Genomic DNA, 20,430 nt, shown 5'->3' on the forward strand with positions numbered 1-20,430 from the left:
CGATAGGCCTATTAACTAACCACCCGATTCACGTTGGCTGGGGGGAAGGGGGGCCATCAGACAATTGTGCCCAGTTAATCCGGCCCTTCCCCCAAAAAATCACACCTTCCCATCTCTGACAGCTTAAAAGAAGTCAAGAGGACTCCTTACTCACAGACCTAGTCACAAACCTGCGGTTTTGAAATCCTATGCAGCTACAGGAGCTTCCAATCACGAGGAAGCAATTTTGCATTGTAGGCATAACTAACATGCAATAACGCCGCCAACAACAACCAAAACTAGGCTAATCATTGTCAACATGTAAATTAAATGTAACATTATTGTCAATCAAATTAAAATGTTCTCTTTTGCAAACGTAGGCATAGTAACAGAATAATTTAATAATGTTACAAGATACTACATCAATCCGTATGTTTCATTGGGCTACTAGGCTATTTGTTTTGCCTTGATTCATTTAGGCTAGGCCTTTTTATTCAGGGGCCATATTCACAAAGAATTTTAAGGCTAAAAGTAGCTCCTAACTGGCGAATTTAGGAGCAACTCCTAAAAATAATGGGCGTGTCACTCCTAACTTTAGGACTCCTAATTTTTTCACAAAAAGTAATTCACGAAGCATTTTAGACCTAAAAGTAGCACCTAAGTCTGGGACAGCTTAAGTCGAGAGGACTCCTAACTCACTAAGACCTATTCATAAACAGCTTTTTTGTGGCATTTTATGTTGCGATGTTTTGAAATAGCCTATGCACAACAGGAGCTTCCAATTGCGAGGGAACAATTTTGCATTCATAAAAGGGATGCAATAACGCCACCAACAACAACACAAACTACTCATTGTTAACATGGAAATGAAATGTAACGTTTCATTGTGAATCAAATTAAAATGTTCTCCTCTTTGCAAACGTAGCCTAGGGATATGGTGACAGATTAATTTAATAAATGTTGCAAAGGTAGGCTACTGCATCAATCCATAGGCCTATGTTTCATTAGGCTACTAAGCTATTTGTTTTGCCTTACTCTTTATTCATTTAGGCTAGGCCTTTTTATTCAGTTATTAATCATCTTCCGTCCTTCGCACTACTTGTGTAGCGCACGCATTCTCCGACCTGTCACCTGTCAGTCATCATCGGAAGAGAGGTGTTTGGAATTCCCGCGTTACAATCGTCAGCCAATCAAGGTGGTCACTTCAGTCAAGCTCGTGCATGAGTAATGACGTCATCCATAGCCACGAAGACTCACTCCTAGTTTAGGAGTTGTCTGAAAGGCTTTGTGAATAACTTTTAAGAGAAAACTCCAATCTAAAATCTTTAAGTGCGATTTAGGAGTAGCCTACTCCTAGTAGTAAGATAAAAGCCTTTGTGAATAGCCTACGGCCCCAGTTATTCATCATCTTCCGTCCTTGTGTAGCGCACGCATTCTGAGACCTGTCACTCATCATCGTAAGGGAGGTGTTTGGAATCATGCCCACGTTACAATCATCAGCCAATCAGCCAATCAAGGTGGTCACGCTTGCCCATTTACCCAAATTAATGGTCGAATATTACTGATGATCATTGTTATTTAAGAACATGCAGTGTGCGTAGGGTACCAAAACATCTTGCTCGTAAAAAAGCATCATAACGCACATTCTGGCGGGTCTGTTATTTACTGTAGGCTGCGCAAACCACATGCCTTTATTTTGGGCAAGCCTGCATTCATTCATTCATTCATTCAACCTTTATTTATTCTCGGAGGGTCATTGAGGGAAGCCCTCATTTTCAATGAAGCCGAAATTACAGAAGCGAAGCAAAGCGCTCCACAAACAAGACAACATTCGAGGCCTTCTGTTGAAGAATTTTATATAAAGCTTGCGCTGACAGTAATCCTCCTGCCCCTGATAGGCCTACCACAGCTGTGGATAGTGTGGAATGTTCAAGTAATAACACAATCCAATGTGTGTCTCAATTGTCCCCCGCTGACCACCTCACACATTTCTCTAGATTTTGCAACGAACTTACATGACACAATGCCATAAAATATGCCAGTTTTAGGACACAGAATAATGTTTGTAATGATACCAGGTAGGCCAGGTATTGTCGAAGGTGCATGGTGAAGTGAAATTCTTACTTTGGAAAACAAATATTTGCCGATATCATCGCCGATCATCAGAATATTGCAATAGATTCTGTGTTCTGGACTGCAGGTAACTTGTTAAGCCAGTGGTTATCAAACTTTTATTTCATTCCCCACTTTGATCAAGGGGCATGACTGATGATAGTGGAGATAACGTGTTATCCCGAGGCTTTTGCAAGTCAGCATCTTCGACGGTAGTCTATTAAAAATTAAAAAAAGTTTTCGATGTCCCAAACGGAGAGCCATACTTTATTGTTTTTAACGATCTCTATGCTACTCACAAAAATGTAGGCATGGGGACATGATGAAGTAGGTTATCCAACTGTCGTGTGTTAAATTATTGTGATTACGAGCCAGTGGTTTTCAAACATTATGTGTGACTCGGACATCTAACTAAATGCAACAGGCTCATATCGTCCTCGCATTCGCAAAATGAGGACCAGTGTTTTGTCAAATTGCAAATAGCTCTATATTTTATAATAGCTATTTTTATGATAGTAGCCTATACAAAAAGCACTTTATACTATCTTAATATTGGAATATGGGGAGGGAAGTGGCGCGTCTGCAGTCAGCCAAATATGAATGTAATTCTGCGGCATAAAGCAGATGTAATTGTTTATCGTACAGAAAAATAAAAATGACATGTCAAGCAGTCAATTGACTACATTGCAGTCAAGAAGTAGGGCAAATTAATTTACGAAACCAAAACGTGGGTCATAGTTGTCTAAGCCTCTATTGCGTAGCCTGTTAAAAACGTCGCCAGATAGTATTAAATCGGCAACAACATTGTTTTCTGCAGAAGCCTACCCAAGGCTACAGATTAATTCTGAACAGTTATTTCTCTACTGGCTCAATTATCACACCACTGTTTTGATTTGCGTAGTTGCGTTAACCCCAACACTGACAATAATGTAGACAGCAAATTTCGATTTCGATTTTCGTGTAGTCAAGCCTTAAGCCATACCCAAGTAGCCTAAATCGAGGTAATGTTTAATTATGCATGATTTATTTTGTTATTGAATTCGTAGGCTGGGATTACTCTCGGCAACAATTATGTAAGGGACGGCAGGCAGAGCGATGTACAGTGGCAGAGCGACGCACAGTGGCTGAAAGTGGTACTAAAGCTTCTCGCAGCTTCACGCCACGTAATGCGCGAATGAAGTGGTCATTTGAAAGCGATGCCCACTGTAAGTCGCAGGAACAGCCTGCGAACTAAGAAAAAAGTGTGACTTATGGTCTGGAAAATACGGTAGTTGTTTTCTCAGCAGATGCATGAAAGGGTAACCAATTAACTGTAAGACTTGTGAAGTTTAATTTCCTTGTTTTGGCAAGTAGCCGCATAGCCTATCGAAAAATAAATCCTGACCATGTCAACATTGGGCGAACAGAACACCGATGCAAAGCAGAGTTTATATGACAGGCTACTTCAGTCTGCCAGGTTAAATTGGCTTATTTTCATAGTTGATAAGCAGCCGTTTTCCACACAGCAAAGTGGCGCACTACCTGCCATAATTCAGCCACCAATACAAAAATATCCTCAACTTGAAAAATGGAAGGACATCTATGGAGTTTTTAAGAATGCTGGATTCCACTCAATGACTTGAAATAAACTGTGCTTTTGTTTCTTTTATTTTCTTTGAATTCAGAGGCAGGCATTGTCACGGACAGAAGACGACCCAAGAGCGCAAGTTCAAATTCAGAGTCTTTTTATTGAAGGGTTCCGGTTCCAGGGGTGCTAGGAGTGCCAGGGGTGTCAGGGGTTCCAGGGCTCCTCGGGGCTCTGGGGTTTTTCAGGGTCCTGTGGGTTACCTGGGCTCCGGGGGTCACCAAGTTTCCGGGGGGTTCCAGTCCAAGGTGCTGAGTGTGTGTGTGTGTGTGTGTGTGTGTGTGTGTGTGTGTGTGTGTCCCAGTGATCGAGCGGCGTCTCGGGCTGAGGGTGGTGACGCGTCTGGGCTCGCTCGTCTGGTGGTCGGAGGCCTGGGGGAACACACACACACACACAACAGCAAGATGAACAGCAGGCAGAAGTACAGACCAGGGCTAGGCACTAAACGTGGTGAGAGACAGAAGGCAGATTCGAGTTACCGGGGGGGCTGAAGATCGGAGAGTAATCGAGAAGATCCGGAAGGCAGGTCGGGATAACCGGGGCAGTAGAACAGGGAGGCAGTCAAGAATGGATCCGAATCACAGGTAGGAGTCAGAGAGTAGACAGGCAGGCAGGTTACTGGTCCAGGTTTGAAGACGATCTGACAGGGCTTGGCTGAAAAACAGGGCTTTATATACTGGGAGAGGTTAGTGGAGAAATGCAGTGCAGCTGGCAGAGTAATTAGAGCAGAGTGGGGCAAGGTGAGGATGGTGAGTGGGAAATGCAGTGCAGCTGGCCAGGTAACAAGAGCAGAGCAGGGCGGAGCCAGGTGGAGCTCGTTAGGCAGAGTAGAGAGAGAGTGAGCAGAGTGGCAGAGAATTGAATTCAATTAAGGTTGTTACCAGGGAGAGAGAATGCTCATGACAGGCATATGCAGTCACTTTTTAGCATCCATTAAATGTTGTCATTAACAAGTAATTTTCATCAGGTGAAAAACCTTTAAAAGACAGACAAAAAAATGGGGAACAGAAAGTACATGAGATGAAGCTATACAGCCAACAGTAGACATTTAAACACGTGCAACATTCCATGAGAAATGCAGAAAATTACGCATCTTTCAACAGCATTTGATAACGTCTAAATATAAGTGTAACATTCAGGAATTGCCCAATAGAAAAATAGATTCAAATGGCAGTTTCAAACATGGCTGTAAATAAGCAGGGGTAACCAGACATTTAAATAGGCAATGAATATTCAAGTACGAAACTAATTTAATAAAAATAAATCAGTAGAAAAATATCTCTAATAGAAAAATATATCTATGAGTAGAAAAATATATATTGAAGTAGAAAACCACATACGACTAGAAATGCAATTCCGAGGAATTACACGAGGGGATGCAATCTGCTGGTTAGGGTGTTGGTGGGGCTGTTGAGCTTGCTGCTAGCTAGTTGGTAGGGTAATTGTGATACCTGCAAAGGTGCTTTTGGAGTAACCAAATTTTAATCTTGTGACATGGCATTCTTGAGATATAACACTCAAGGTGTTTTTGACCTTGACATTTGACCTTCAACCTCCAACATCAACTCACTTCATCTTTGAGTCCATAAAAACACTCGTACCAAATTTGATGCATGTACGTCAAGCCGTTCTGGAGATATAATGCTGAATGCATGAGATATGGCTGGGACTTTTATTTTGATACACAGGAAACACTAACAGGATGTGTAGTTCAGGTAGAGCTAGATTGTATGCTTAGAGGCTGAGACAGTTGAATTCCTCACAGGTGACACCTGTGCCAGTGTTCTGATTAGCCTGGGAACTGCTCTGAGAACTACTTAACGAGCGCAGCTGGCTCTATTATGACATCACAGCCCCCATTCAAGTCTATGGGGGAAAAATACACTTTTAATTACAAATATCTCAAAAAGTATAAACTTCTCAAAAATGAAAAACGGATAGGACGGTAAAGCCTTGGAAGATCTACGGAACGGTGTTTGAACCAAATTTGTACGTTAAGCGGTTTGGGCTGAATAGCGCGCACAAAAAGGTAAAAAGAAAAATAATAATAACTAGAAATGCAATTCCAAGGAATTACCAATGCATGAAAATGCTAAAGTTGTGATGTAAAATATCATGTATAGTTAAAACAGATAATACAGAGATGGTTACTACGGTGATGCTAGGATAGACATGGTGGTTGCATAGCTTAATAAAAGTTGATAGTTTAAAAGTAGACTGTTTAAAAGCTGAATGTAGATAGTTTAAAAGTTGTTGATAGACAGTAGATAGTTTAAAAGTTGTTGATAGACAGCTAGTTTAATAGATAGTTTAATGATAGTTTAAAAGTAGACCGTTTAAAAGTTGAAGGTAAATAGTTTAAAAGTTGTTGACAGACTGGAAGTTGAATGAATGTTGATATTCAAATAGTTTAATGGCTGTGTATAGGTAGATATTTGACGATAACTGAAAGTTGGAATGGCTCTAATGTTTGCTAGCAGTTATGCTAAGATTTTTAACTATGCTAACCATGCTGCTTAGCTAATGTTTTATAGCAGTGCTAGCAATGCTAACCTGCTAACCATGCTACTTAGCTAACGTTTTCTAGCAGTTTAATGAATGTTGATATTCAAATAGTTTAATGGTGATAACTGAAAGTTGGAATGGCTCTAATGTTTACTAGCAGTTATGCTAAGATTTTTAATTCTGCTAACCATGCTACTTAGCTAATGTTTTATAGCAGTGCTAGCAATACTAACATGCTAACCATGCTACTTAGCTAACTTAACTAACATTTTCTAGCAGTTTTGCTAAACATGCTAACTATGCTAGCAATGCTAACATGCTAACTATGTTAACCATGTGACTTAGCTAACTTAGCTAATCATTTTAGTAGTTATGCTAACTATGCTAACTAGCATGTTAACATGCTAACTATACTAATCATGTTACTTTAGCAAACCTAGCTAATCATTTTTAGCAGTTTTGCTAAAAATGCTAACTAGCATGCTAACTATGCTAACCATGTGACTTAGCTAATCATTTTTAGCAGTTTTGTTAAAAATGTTAACAATGTTAGCAATGCTAACATGCTAACTTTGTTAACCATGCTAACTAGCTACAGTGGGTAGGAGTCATAGTTGATGAAAAGTGTTGACATAGTTGATGACAAGTTAAAATTTGTTGATAGACAGCTAGTGAATGTATATAGTTTAAATGTTTAAAAGTTGAATGTAGATAGTTTAAAAGTTGTTGATAGACAGCTAGTTTAATAGATAGATAGTTTAATGATAGTTTAAAAGTAGACCGTTTAAAAGTTGAATGTAAAAAGTTCAGTAGTTTAATGGGTTACATTGTTTAACAGTGGATTATTGTAGTGAGGACTTATTTTGAAACAGTTTTGGGCAGAGGAAACAGTTGAATAGGATGTGTAGTCTTAATTGACCCAGATTGAATGCTTAAAGCCTGAGGCTGCAGGTGGCCTGAACACCTGCCATAGGATTCTAATTGCTTAACGGCCGTATTATGATGTCACAATCGGCAATGTTAAGTCTATGGGGATTTTTAAAACGTTTTTCTTTAATAGTTTAAAAAGTATAAAAGTTTCAAAGTTGAAAAGTCATACCAACCCGATCTGTTTGAAGACCTACGTTAAAGTTTGAATGAAGTTTCTAAGTTAAACTGTTGAAGAGAAATTGCGTACGGAAAAAGTGGTAAGCGGAATAATAATAATAAGAAGAAGTTGCCTAGGAAGAACAGTACAGTGCATTTTCATACACTGTAATAATAATAAGTTTTCGGATTTCAATAGAGGGGATGCATCCCCTCTAATTAGATAACTCATATAGCCCATATTAAATTACATAGAACCCCACAAACATCCTAAAGCAAACTGTAGCTTACAAACTCACAGGCCCATTAGCACCCTCTATACAATAGGCCTACAGCACAATACGATCCAGCTTTAACATACGTTGCTTAAATCGTTAAGCATACAAAATAACAATTCAGGCATTTACTTAAACGCACGGACAGCAGGTGGAACCGCACCTCCACGGACATTCACGTTCCAAGCCAATTAAGGCATGCATTTGGTTCGAGCACCAACATTAAAAGTGGTATAAATCCCTTACCGTCAGTCTCTCCAGCTTTTAAATGTCCCAGATTGCACAGAACTTCGTGAACACGCAGGTAACTCTTCGGCGTTTGCCTTTGCATTTGTCAGCGTCTGCTCTATTGTTTGCTGTCGTGTCTCCCCTATTCACTCCCGCTTAGTATTTAATTAACCACCTGTGCCTTGGGGGTGCGTCACTTGTGTTACGTTGCGGACTGAACGCAATGGGAGGAGATTTAATTGATAGTGTTGGCCGACTCCTCTCCGCTAACCTGACTGAAAGTGAAATCAGCACTGTTTTCTCTTTTCCCCATGCAGCTTTCTTCCCATTATTCCCAAACTATCCTAAATAGAGTTTGACTTCACAGTGTCAGTTCCAGTAGCAAGTGAACAGTGTGTGGAGATGCCAGATAGGTCCCAATTCCTGAAATGAGGAAGAAGGTGTAAAGTTACATATGAGCCATTTCAAGGCCATTTATGGTATTTAAAAAAAAAAAAAAAAAAAAACATCTACTGTAAATGTGTGTACTTTTGAGGAATAGAGCCAGCTACCATTGATTCAACATGTGAAATTTTGTTTACATCACAAGATATTGGCCCTTACTGTACATGGGCCTTAATAAATCATGAAAATAAATCATATTAATGAATTTGTCTCCATCTTCTACTCCATCCCCAACTCTTGAAACTTTTGTGTATGCTTGTTTGGAATGTGTGTTTGCGGGCCGCACACAAAGTAGCCTACTGGCGCTGCAAAGGTGAATAGATTTGTAGCACTTGCCAAAAAATTTGTAGCATTGTTATAAAACCTTTTAAAATATCTAAACAATCACAAGTAGGGCAGTTCATCACAGTCCATCCATTGCAACTGGACTGATGAAAGGTACACCTGTAGGCTACATTGTATTTGGGGAAAGCAGAAGGTAGCAGCATAATGTATTTATTTATTTATTATTAAACAAAACAATCCCTGTCAGTTCCTTGCAGTTTTCAACAGCTATCAAGAAGAGAGGTCATGTCATGGATTTTTGTTAATGTTTCTTCTTCTACATATGCATAAGTTTAGTCATCTAGTTCATATGATATTCAGCTTTATTGTCAATGCACAAATGAAATACCAGTAGTCTAAAACAAAATGCCGTTTTACTCAGTGGTGCAAATAACTGACATGTCCAAAAGGGCCTTCATGAAATGCGTTGCTAGACTGTTCATACTCATTTTAACGGGCTACTGTCCGTGCAAATAATATGCTGATTCATGTTCCCTTGCATTTTGCAACTATGAGGTCCATGGTTAGTCTGGTTTTCGCCAGACCAAGCTCAATCTTTTAAGAAATCGAAAAGGAATGGCCGGCAGATCAGGCTGAGTTCACCCAGCTTAGTCCATGGTAGGCACCCGATAGAAATATTGTTTAATTTTGCGATTGAGATATCCACGCACTGGCCCCACCCCTCTCACATCCTGAACACGCACTTCGAACAAATAAAAAACATCTCAGTCTCACGGTATAGCCATAGGCAAAACTGTATTGGACCGGTGTAACGTTGGTACTAAATCATCCATCGCAAAGAATGATTTTTGTAGCACGTGCAACAAATATGTGTAGGTACAGCCCTGCCCTGGATACATCTCTCAACGTGCGCTCTAAAACATTTGGTTTAAATGGAGATGTAGATCACGGGTGCATTAATAAATCTACATTGCGGCGAGTTGACACAAATTATTCACTTTGACGAATTTATGTAGTTTCAGTCCTAGTTACTTTATTTTGAGCCATGCTCTTCCTTACTTGAATCACCTTTAAAAATAGAGGATTGAAGTAGCCTATATGGGTGTTTTGGGAATGAACGTTGACTCAGATGCTTTTTGACACTTTGAGCTAAATGTCCCAGCCCGGTGTTTAGGATGCATCATAGACAGGCTATCTTTCAGGTAGCCTATATATTTTCCATTAGAAAACCATCACGTAGCGAACGTGTTGTGGCTAACTCACTTAGCTCCTGTTAGTAGCCTAGGTTATGGTCATAAGCAAATGAGATGACAGTCGAAAGATGCAATTAGTGCTGTTATCAATTTTCTTGGTAGCCTATAACCGCATTTATGGTTTTCTACAAATACATCAATAATCAAATTGGCCTCCATCACTCAACCAATGCTAATGGTAACATTATTTTACCTACTCGGGGTCGCTTAGCAACGGGGACGCTGGCTGCTCAAGCCGCTCTGTCTGACCAGTTTTTGTTCGTTTTTTTATATTTTACTATTTTATTCCCGATTATTTTTTCTTCAATTCTTGCACATTCGTTAATTTAGCTGTACAGTTATAGATAGCCTTTTTTATTTAAATTGTTTATTTTGTTTTTCTACACTTTTATTGCGTTTTATGAAGTCTGCCTCTAGCGCTCTGTTTTTGTTTTTGTTTTTCGCCTGGTGATCAGCTGTTTTTTCTGCCAATTGCCATTAGCGAGGCCTATTACACTGCTATTTGGGATTGCTGCTTGTGTGGAGGAAGCTGTGCTGGACTCGTGCTAGTGTCTCTCTCCTTTTCCATCCTGTATACGCTGGGTTCATACAGTCGGTTGACTGTCCAGCTGCTGGGTATAGTCGGTTGACTGACCAGCCGGAGATTGAGGCTTCGTGCTAGCTAGGTGACTGCAAATGCACCGATAACATCAACTCCACTTTGGTCTGGCTGATCCATCAATCCGTGTCGGAGTTTGTGTTTCGGCTATGGGGGGCTTTCATTACACACCCCTTGAACTTCAACAGTTCGCCTCCACCGACACCATCAACTTCGAGGTGATCCACCTTTGCCGGGCAGCGGGGATCCTCCGGCGGAAACGCTACTTGCACAGAGGCGCACGTCGCTCTCTCATCCGAGCGTCACAGGAAAGCATCCCTCCATCATCTCCACGGGATCTCTTGCCGAATCAACGCTGCTTTCCAGAACAGTCCGCTCCTGCAAACAAACCGCTCCCTACAGTGTCAGTGGAGAATCTACAGCGACCTCCTGGATCTTCTCTGTACGGCACCTGCACACGGCGATTGCTGTCACCACCATGGAGCAGTGTCCCTGATAATGTGCCAGACTCTCTTGTGCCATCCACCAGAACAAGCGAGCACCAAGACTGCATAGGCCTACTCCCACTGATTACTCCGGACAACGGATCACGTGACCTCAAAGCTGTAATGAATGTGAGGTCTCTTTCGAACAAGACCTTCATTCTCCAGGACAACTTTACGTCTCGTCAGCTGGACTTTCTTTTCATCACAGAGACTTGGATTAACAACGGTGATGTAATGCCTTTCGGTGAACTTTGCCCTCCTAAGTGCAGCTTCTTCAATTCCCCAAGGTCTACTGGTCTTGGAGGTGGTCTAGCAACTGTGTTTAAAGACTGTTTTAATTGTAGAATTATACCAACTGATGTTTACTCTACTTTTGAAGTTCAACTTTTTAAAATTCATGCTAATCCCCCTGTCCTCTGTGCATTAGTGTACAGACCACCTAAAATTGGTTCTAATTTTATTCAAGAATTCTCTGACCTTTTATCATTCATGGCCACTCATTCTGACAAATTATTGATTCTTGGGGATTTCAACATTCACATCTGTTGCCCATCAAAACCTTTGGTTCATGAGTTTTTATGCATAGTGGACTCTTTTGACCTCACTCAATCAGTGATGGCACCAACACATCAGAAAGGCCACACTCTAGACCTTGTACTTTCCTCTGGCTTCTCTGTGTCTAATTTAGAAATTGTTGATATTGGTATCTCTGACCACTCTATGATTTTGTTTGAATGCTCTATGTTTTGTTCCCCTGTCTCTCCGCCCAAGTCCCACTCCTTTGTCCGAGCCATAAATTCAACAACAGCTTTACATTTCTCTAACACCTTTATGCTTACTCAGTCACCTGCTATCAATGATGTCCTGTCCACCTGCTCTGATACGGAAGAATTAGTTAATCTCTTCAACACTTCCTGTTCCACTACTCTACACTGTGTTGCCCCTTTAACTAAAACGGTCAAAAACCAACTCCACTCCCTGGTTTAATGATTCTACCCATTCTCTTAGACAAGTGTGTAGGAGAAATGAGTGAAAATGGAAAAAAGACTAACTCCAAGTCTCTTATGACATTTTTAGAGATTCTCTAAAGATGTACCAAAACTCTGTTAAGTCAGCTAGTATTACTCTAAGTTGATTGCCAGTAATGCTCACAGACCAAAAATATTGTTTAGTGCCATCAACTCTATTTTAAATCCTCCTGCTGCTGTTCTCTTTATCACTCCCACCACTGAAAACTGTGAAGTTTCTTAATTTCTTCATTGATAAGATTAATAACATTAAATCTCAAATTCCTTCCTTAATTTCTGATCCCTCAGTTATAAAACTCTCACCCAGCTGCCTTCAGCAGTGGCAACCTGTGTCTCCCTCCCAGCTATTTGAAGTGGTCTCTCATATGAAATCCTCCTTTTGCCACTCAGATGTTTTACCTTCACACCTGTTTAAGGAAGTCTTTAACATCATTTGCCCTGTTGTTTTGGCCATTATCAACAGCTCTCTATCTACTGCAGTGGTCCCCTCTAGTTTTAAGCATGCAATTGTCCAACCTTGATTACAGTGACCTGAAAAACTAGGCCTATTTCCAAATTACCTTTTGTTTCAAAGATCCTGGAAAAAGTTGTTCTCTCTCAGGTCACTTCTTATTTGAATGCTTTCAACATCCTAGATAAATTTCAGTCAGGTTTTAGAAAACTTCATAGCACCGAATCTGTTCTACTTAAGATGCAAAATGATATTCTTTGCTCAGTAGATAATGGTTCTTGTGCCCTCTTAGCACTTCTTGACCTTAGTGCTGCTTTTGATACCATTGACCATAGCATCCTGTTAAAACGTCTGGAGGATGAAGTTGGTCTGCAAGGGGTGGTGTTGAAATGGTTCACATCATATCTGAATGATAGAACATTCCAGGGCTTGAAAACGAAATTATTTTTCAAACGTTCCGTTCCGAACGGTTCAGGTAGGCCTATGTTTAACGTTTTCGTTCTTGCATGCGTTCCGCCACCAACATATCGGTCCTGAACCGGTTCGGAACGCAAAATATCGTTCGTTCTTAAAGTTCCGGCAGTGTTTGGCGGGCCTATCAAGTGTATTTTTGTGGACTTTACCTTAGAATAGACGTACTCATTATTTCCCCTTGATTTAGCCTATAGCCTTTTGGGCTATGCCCAAAAATAATAAATCACAGGCGGCATCCAAAAACATTCAGATGGGCTATCCATCCCATAGCCTACAGACTTACTGTAGGCCTAACCTATGCCTATAAATAATTTCTTATCAAAAATATTTCTGGATACGTGCTAAACTCCTTACCTGGTTGTAGCCTAAGTTTTATCCATATGGAGATCTTCAAAGGCTTGCGCTATAATTCCAACCCTGTTTATAAACGAACCTGTCTGTTGCTGACAAGGCCTATCTCAAATTTCCCGTTTAACTCTTCTACATAGAATAGGCTATAATTGCGCAAACATTTCAAATCCCGACTTTAAAATGACAAGGCGTGGACAGGCAAAATAGGCTATTACGCATAGGCGGGCTTGTTTTTCGCACAACCGGAAATAGTCTCCCTGACATAGGATATGCTTTTGTGAAATTTTATAAAATATATAGAGAACGAAAAAAAAACGTTATTAACTGGTTTTGTGGATTTCAGAATAACGTTTCTGTTCCGGAACAGTTGAAGACTATTTTGCTTTCGTTTCCGTTTCCGCTCCTCGTAAAATTCCGTAAAATTCCGTTCGTTTTCGTTTTTTTGTTTTCGTTCCTTGAACCGGTTCGGAGCCCTGGAACATTCTCTGTAAGATTAGGTAATTGCTCTTCGTCCATTGCACCTATCAAATGTGGTGTCCCTCAGGGTTCCATTTTAGGCCCTCTGCTATTCTCCCTAATATATGCTTCCTCTTGGCTCCATTTTTTAACAAACATAACATTCAATATCACTGCTGTGCTGATGACTCTCAATTTTATCTGCCATTAACAGCCGATAGTTCCTGCACCTTGGAAAGCCTGTTTAACTGCTTTAATGACATGAAGAGTTGGATGGCTGCAAACTTCTTACAATTAAATGAAAAGAAAACAGAGATAATTATTTTTGGTCCACTCAGCTCTGTTCCTAAGATAAGAAATGCACTTGGGCCACTGGCTGTAAATTGCCACAGTGAGGTCAGAAATCTAGGTGTTTTCCTAGATTCCTCTTTGAATTTCAATAAGCACGTCAGTAGTGTGGTTAAGGGAAGCTTTTTTCAACTAAGACAAATAGCTAAATTAAAGCCCTGGCTCTCATATACTGACTTAGAAACTGTAATTCATGCTTTTGTTACATCTAGGCTGGACTATTGTAACTCTCTGTATTTAGGTCTGAACCAATATACCCTTGCTAGACTTCAATTAGTCCAAAATGCAGCAGCTAGGCTTCTTACTAGAAGAAGACAAAGAATTACAAAGAATTATGCACATAAGTCCTGTGCTGGCCCAACTCCATTGGTTACCTGTCAATTACAGAATTCATTTTAAAGTTTTACTTTTTGTTTTCAAAGCCCTAAATGGAATGACACCACAGTATATCTGTGACCTTTTAAGTCCCTACTGTCCTTCTAGGCCACTGAGGTCTTCCTCACAACTTCTCCTATCAGTCCCAAAGGCAACCCTTAAAACTAAAGGTGATAGAGCTTTTTCTGTTGCTGCCCCTAGACTCTGGAACAATCTCCCTATAGAAATTAAGTCCTCTCCCACCATCAGTAGTTTTAAACCAAATTTAAAGACCCATCTATTTTCTTTGGCCTATAATGTCCATTAATTTCTCCCCTTGTTTGGTTGTTTATTTTTATTTTATTTTTTATTTATTTAATCTTATTTCTATTTCTTTTCTGCATTATATTAACTGGCATCTAACTTTACTGTACATCTTTCTCTAGGCCTATAGTAGTAGTAGTTTCAGTAACCATATGTTTATTATGACCGCCGCTAGCGAAGCTAGCGAAGCGGTCATATAGGGATTGTCAAAGTTTTTTTTTTTCCCCCCCCCGTCATCTACTTCCTGAATTTTTGGTCAACGATACCCGGGACACCGAACCACCGGGACACATGAAATTTGGTGGGTATGTAGCCCCACTAGACTTTTACGGAAAAATTTTGTTTCGTCCCCGGGGTCCACTCCCCCCCACCCCCCCGTGCTGGGCCCCCCGAACCGCAAAAAAAGCAGTTTTTCCTAAATAACTACCTGAACCGTGGCACCGAGGATGAAGAATCTTTTATGGTATGTTGGTCTCAAGGGCCCACATCAATCTGGCCCATAATCACTCATTTGTGATTTGCACCCCCCCGATAAAAAATGAAAATGCAATATTATTCTGCTTTAATCGCCCCTATCTTCAGTTAAGATGTTCAGAACTGCACCAAATTTTATTTGTATGATTGACCTGGCATTCTCTGGGGGTATGCCAAGTTTCGTAGAATTTCATCCATGGGGGGGTCTTAAAAAAAATAGATTATGTGTACATTTAGTGACTGTACACTCATTGGCCTGTAGATGGCGGTGCACACATATACACATGCACACACACACAGGCACCCACATACTATCGGTATTAGAACGGCCGATACATAATTACAAATTCAGTAGGATTAAAAGAAAGCCAAAATATATATTCATCATCATCATCATGGCTGCATTTCCAGTATTGGCGATAAGTAGTCGTTTGTCCACTAGATGGCGCATCGTTGCAGTGAGACGTAATTTTGTTGGAAGTTAAACGTGGGTTGGAATAACAATGGACGCTTCCTACAAGGACTATAGCAAAGATCCTTGATTACTAGCAAGATAGAGCAACGTAATTCGTTACTATGGGAGCAAAACGGGACAGTTCCAGTCTGCATAAGTGGGAGTGTCACCTTACGTCACTAAATAAACTTTCTCTCTTAATAAGCAATAAGAACAGATAAACATAATTGTGTTCACAGTATTATTGTCTATAATCATGTATGATACCAATGAATCATTCTTTAGGACATGATATGAATAATTTAATTAGTCATGTGAACCGAGCTAGCTAGCTAGCTAACGCTAGCTTAAAATGCTATACAAGTGGATGGGAGTAGCTATGGCAATACAGCTATGCACTAACAAGTGACTAGTAGTTGAAGGACTTCGCTTAAACTTAATATACTGTTGCAAATTCACTTGAGTATAAACTATCCACTTTAACTAATGTCAGTAATGTTATTCAGCTAGTTGTCATTTCAAAGAAATTACACTTCTCCGTTTAAAATGTTACCTTAGCTAAGAGGCTAGCTAGCATGCTAACAACCAGACAGTAACTGGCAGCAGCATGGTCTGATATTAAGTTATTTTATTACAAATCCGAACACTAAAAAATTACACTTTTAGGCTTGAAATGATCCCAAACACTTACAGATTATGACAAAATTTTCCAAAAAAACCTCAACCAATCCAGAAAGACATAATGACCAATTTATTGGTAAAATTCCACAAGTCTCCATTGACATTAGTGCAGCGAGGGTTTACTCTGGTCTGCATAAAGGGGGATTTCACCCCCTCCCCCTTGCAATAATCGAACGTGGAAATTGTCGAACGTTTGCGCCTCTCGCTCCGCTTTAACCCTCTCTGACTATAGTTTACCGCAGAGAATGTCTAATAAGGATAGGATGATGTTCACATGAAATGTAATTCCCATTTCTTCTTGAAGCCGAAATAAATCTGAGGATGTTTATCGGACATGCTTGGTTTTTACTGCAGGTACGTTAATCTTATAATATCAATAAGGACCTAGGTAATGTTACCGTTAGCGTTAGAGTGATGGAGGCCAATTTGATTGATTGCATTTGTAGAAAACTATAAATGCGGTTATACCAAGCAAATTGAAAGCAGCACTGTAATTGTATCTTTCGACTGTCATTTGTTGCATGTGCTACAAAAATCATTCTGTGCAATGGAAGATTTACCAACGTTACACCGGTCTGATAGGCCTACAGTTTTGCCTATACATGCGTGAGACTGAGACGCCTGTTTATTTTGTTTTAAGTGCGTGCAGGGTGTGAGAGGGGAATCGATGTGCTTTGATTCCAGCTTGGTAGTTGTAGTCTGTGAAATTAAAAAGCACGTGTGTGTGAAGTATCCAAACAATGACACCTTCATTTCATTATGGCTGCTTTAGCAACACACCTTAAGCTACTGTAGTGGGTCCCATTTAGAAGTGGCTACTTCATTCGCGCTTTCCTTGACTCATGGAGCTGCGTGAATTTTATTACAACTTTTCGCCACGATATGGCAGTTTAAGTCCGCTTGATACTGTAAGGCGTAAGCCATTGGTTTCCAACTGAGATTTTATTTGTGTCGCCAGCATAGCCTGTTGACAATTTATGTTGTAAATAGGCCTACCTTATAAGCCTACCTGTAGCTTAGGGAAGCTAACAGCTTTCTATTAGGATCTAGTGTGTTAGTTACAGTTTTGTCATAACTCCCTGATGCATTTTTGCATTTAGAATAGCCAGAGCGTGAACAATATCGGGTGCCTATGGACTAGGCTTGGTGAACCCAGCCTGATCTGCCCGCTATTTATTTTTTGATTTCTTAAAAGATTGAGGTTGGTCTGGTGAAAGCCAGACTAGCCATGGACCTCAGTTACACAATGCAAGGGAACATGAATCAGCCCAGATTTGCACGAACAATAACGGACAACAGCTCTTCAACTTTGGCCCGTTAAAATGTGTATGAACAGTCCAGCGACGCATTTCATCAAGGCCCATTTGGACATGTCCGTTATTTGCACCACTAGATGTAAAACAGCATTTCGTTTCAGACTACTGTTACTTAATTTGTGCATTAACAATAACGTTTCAGACTACTGTTCCTTAATTTGTGCATTGACAATAAAGTATTACATGAACTAAAGATGACTAAAATCTTATGTAGAAGAAGAAACATTCACAAAAAATCCATCCATCCAAAAATAACCTTTGTTTTTGATAGCTGTTGAAAACGGCACGGAACTGACAGAGATGTTTTTGTTTATAAATAAATAAATAAATAAATAAATAAATAACATTATGCTGATACCTTTTGCTTTTCCCAAATACAATGTAGCCTACAGGTGTAAGTGACCTTTCATCAATCCAGTTGCAATGGATGAACTGATGAACTGCCCTACTTGTGATTGTTTAGAGATGTTAAAGGTTTTATAACAATGCTACATCTTCTTTGGCTATTCTACAATCTATTCACCTTTTCAGCACCAGTAGGCTACTCTCTGTGCAGCCGCACACACACACTCAGGCATGCCAAACAAGCATACACAAAAGTTTCAAGAGTGGGGGATGGAGTAAAATATGGAGACAAATTGAAGTGTGATTTATTTTCGCGGAACGGATGTACAGGACTGAGCGGCGGTCATATTTTGTACCGCTATGCGGTACATCTAGTTTTTTATCTACAATCATAATCTGTTTATTATTATTATTATTATTATTATTATTTTGTATTTTCATTTATTTATTTTTATTTTTTGTCATTTATGTCTTTATTTTTTGTTTTTATTACTGTTTATTTTATTTCTGAGCACCTTGGGTCAATAACATTGCGTTGTGTGCTATATAAATAAATATGACTTGACTTGACTACTCTAGGCTATTGATATAATTTAAGATTAACGTAGCCTACCTGCAGTAAAAACCAAGCATGTCCGATAAACATTCTCAGATTTATTTCGGCTTCAAGAAGAAATGGGAATTACATGTCATGCAGAAATCATCCTACCCTTATTAGCCGTTCTCTGCGGTGAACTACAGTCTTGTCCTTGTAGGAAGCGAGATTAGATTAGATTAACTTCCAACAAAATTGCGTCTCACTGCAACGATGCGCCATCTGGTGGACAAACGACTATGTGACGCCAATACTGGAAATGCAGCCAAATTATTATGATGAATATTTGGTTTTCCTTTAATCCTACCGAATTTGTAATTATGTATCGGCCATTGTAATTGTCAATACTGATGGTATGTGCGTGCCTATGTGTGTGTGTGCGTGTGTATATGTGTGCACCACCATCTACAGGCCAATGAGTGATTCTACGAATTTAATGAAATTCTACGAAACTTGGCATACCCCCAGAGAATGTCAGGTTAATCATACACATAAAATTTGGTGCAGTTCTGAACATCTTAACTGAAGAGAGGGGTGATTAAAGCAGAATGATATTGCATTTTCATTTTTACCGGGGGGGTGCAAATCACAAATGAGTGATTATGGGCTAGGTTGATGTGGGCCCTTGAGACCAACATACCATAAAAATGTCTTAATCCTCGGTGCCACGGTTCAGGTAGTTATTTAGGAAAAACTGCATTTTTTGGGTTTCGGGGGGCCCACCGAGCGGGGGGGCTTGGAGTGGCCCCCGGGGACCAAACAAATTTTTTTCCGTAAAAGTCTAGTGGGGCTACATACCCACCAAATTTCATGTGCCCCGGTGGTTCGGTGTCCCGGGTATCGGTAACTTTGACAATCCCTATATGACCGCTTCGCTAGCGGCGGTCATAATAATTGTACCGTTATGGATAGGAAAAAAGAAGCAGACACGTTTGTTTCTTTAGCCAGGTGTAATGCTACTGTTGCAATCAGGAAAACCCTGAAGCTAAGCGCAAATAGGAGGACGAACACGGGACATTCAAAAGGAGGATTTATCTTTTTGTAGCATAATCCATCTGGTTGATATGTCAACGTAACCAAAATAACACCGTTAAAAAACGTGTTCTAGTTTGGTAATTGGTATGCCAGATTTAACTGATGCATAAAGCTTCAAACCTGAACATTTCCCAAAGGCACTGACCTTTGCAAGAACAAGGTAAAGACGTCAGTCAGAGAAGCAGACTCGTTTTCTTTTTGTGTATTTTCTTTTAAAAAATGTAGCTACTGAACACTCGACGGTCACATTGGCATCATATCAGTTGTTACATTGAAGCGTTGCCAGGTTTTATGACGACAAGAGTTGAAATTGAATTGCGTAAGCCATAGGGTGTATTTCATACACAATTTGGCAACCCGGGGAAAATGTCAGACTAACAGAAAAAATGAATGGATCCGTGATTTTAAAATGGAGTTTGATGGTCAAGTAAATTCCGGGAGTTTAACTTGTGAATAGCACACGTTAAGGCAGCAAAAAACTTTTTTTAATAAAAAAGAGTTTTTCAAAATCAAAAAAGCACTTCGGTCAACTTTTCTAGTCTGAAAAAGAATGAACCGTTTTTATTGTTAAAGGGAGGTTTTACAAAGTATTAAATGCAGAGGTACTAATATTATTATTATTATTATTATTATTATTATTATTATTATTATTATTTTTGTTTAAGGGTTTTACAAGGTTGGATTTTCCCTCATTGTTTACATTTTAAGACTAAGATAAACTGCCAAAATGTTTTTACATATATATATATATATATACACACATATATGCCCAGTGTATACATACATACACTGGGCTGCCAATATTGCTGTATTTGTGTTAAGATACATAAAAATCAATAAAATATGAATTTTAATTAAATATTTCTTTGT

General features: G+C 39.7%; 1 protein-coding gene and 1 long non-coding RNA gene across 7 annotated transcripts in view; one reads left to right on the plus strand and one right to left on the minus strand.

Annotated features, from left to right (window-relative positions):
• The window catches only part of slc5a6a (solute carrier family 5 member 6a), a 106,075-nt gene that overhangs the window by 81,478 nt on the left and 4,167 nt on the right, over nt 1–20,430 (plus strand). The window lies entirely within an intron of this gene.
• LOC121712236 lies at nt 3,799–4,256 on the minus strand. Its single transcript, XR_006032558.1, has 2 exons — nt 4,195–4,256; nt 3,799–4,086 (listed from the first exon to the last, which is right to left on the minus strand). It is a non-coding gene; the product is annotated as an uncharacterized LOC121712236 (long non-coding RNA).

Source organism: Alosa sapidissima, chromosome 6 (genome assembly GCF_018492685.1).
Source record: "Alosa sapidissima isolate fAloSap1 chromosome 6, fAloSap1.pri, whole genome shotgun sequence".
NCBI classification, from domain to species: domain Eukaryota; kingdom Metazoa; phylum Chordata; class Actinopteri; order Clupeiformes; family Clupeidae; genus Alosa; species Alosa sapidissima.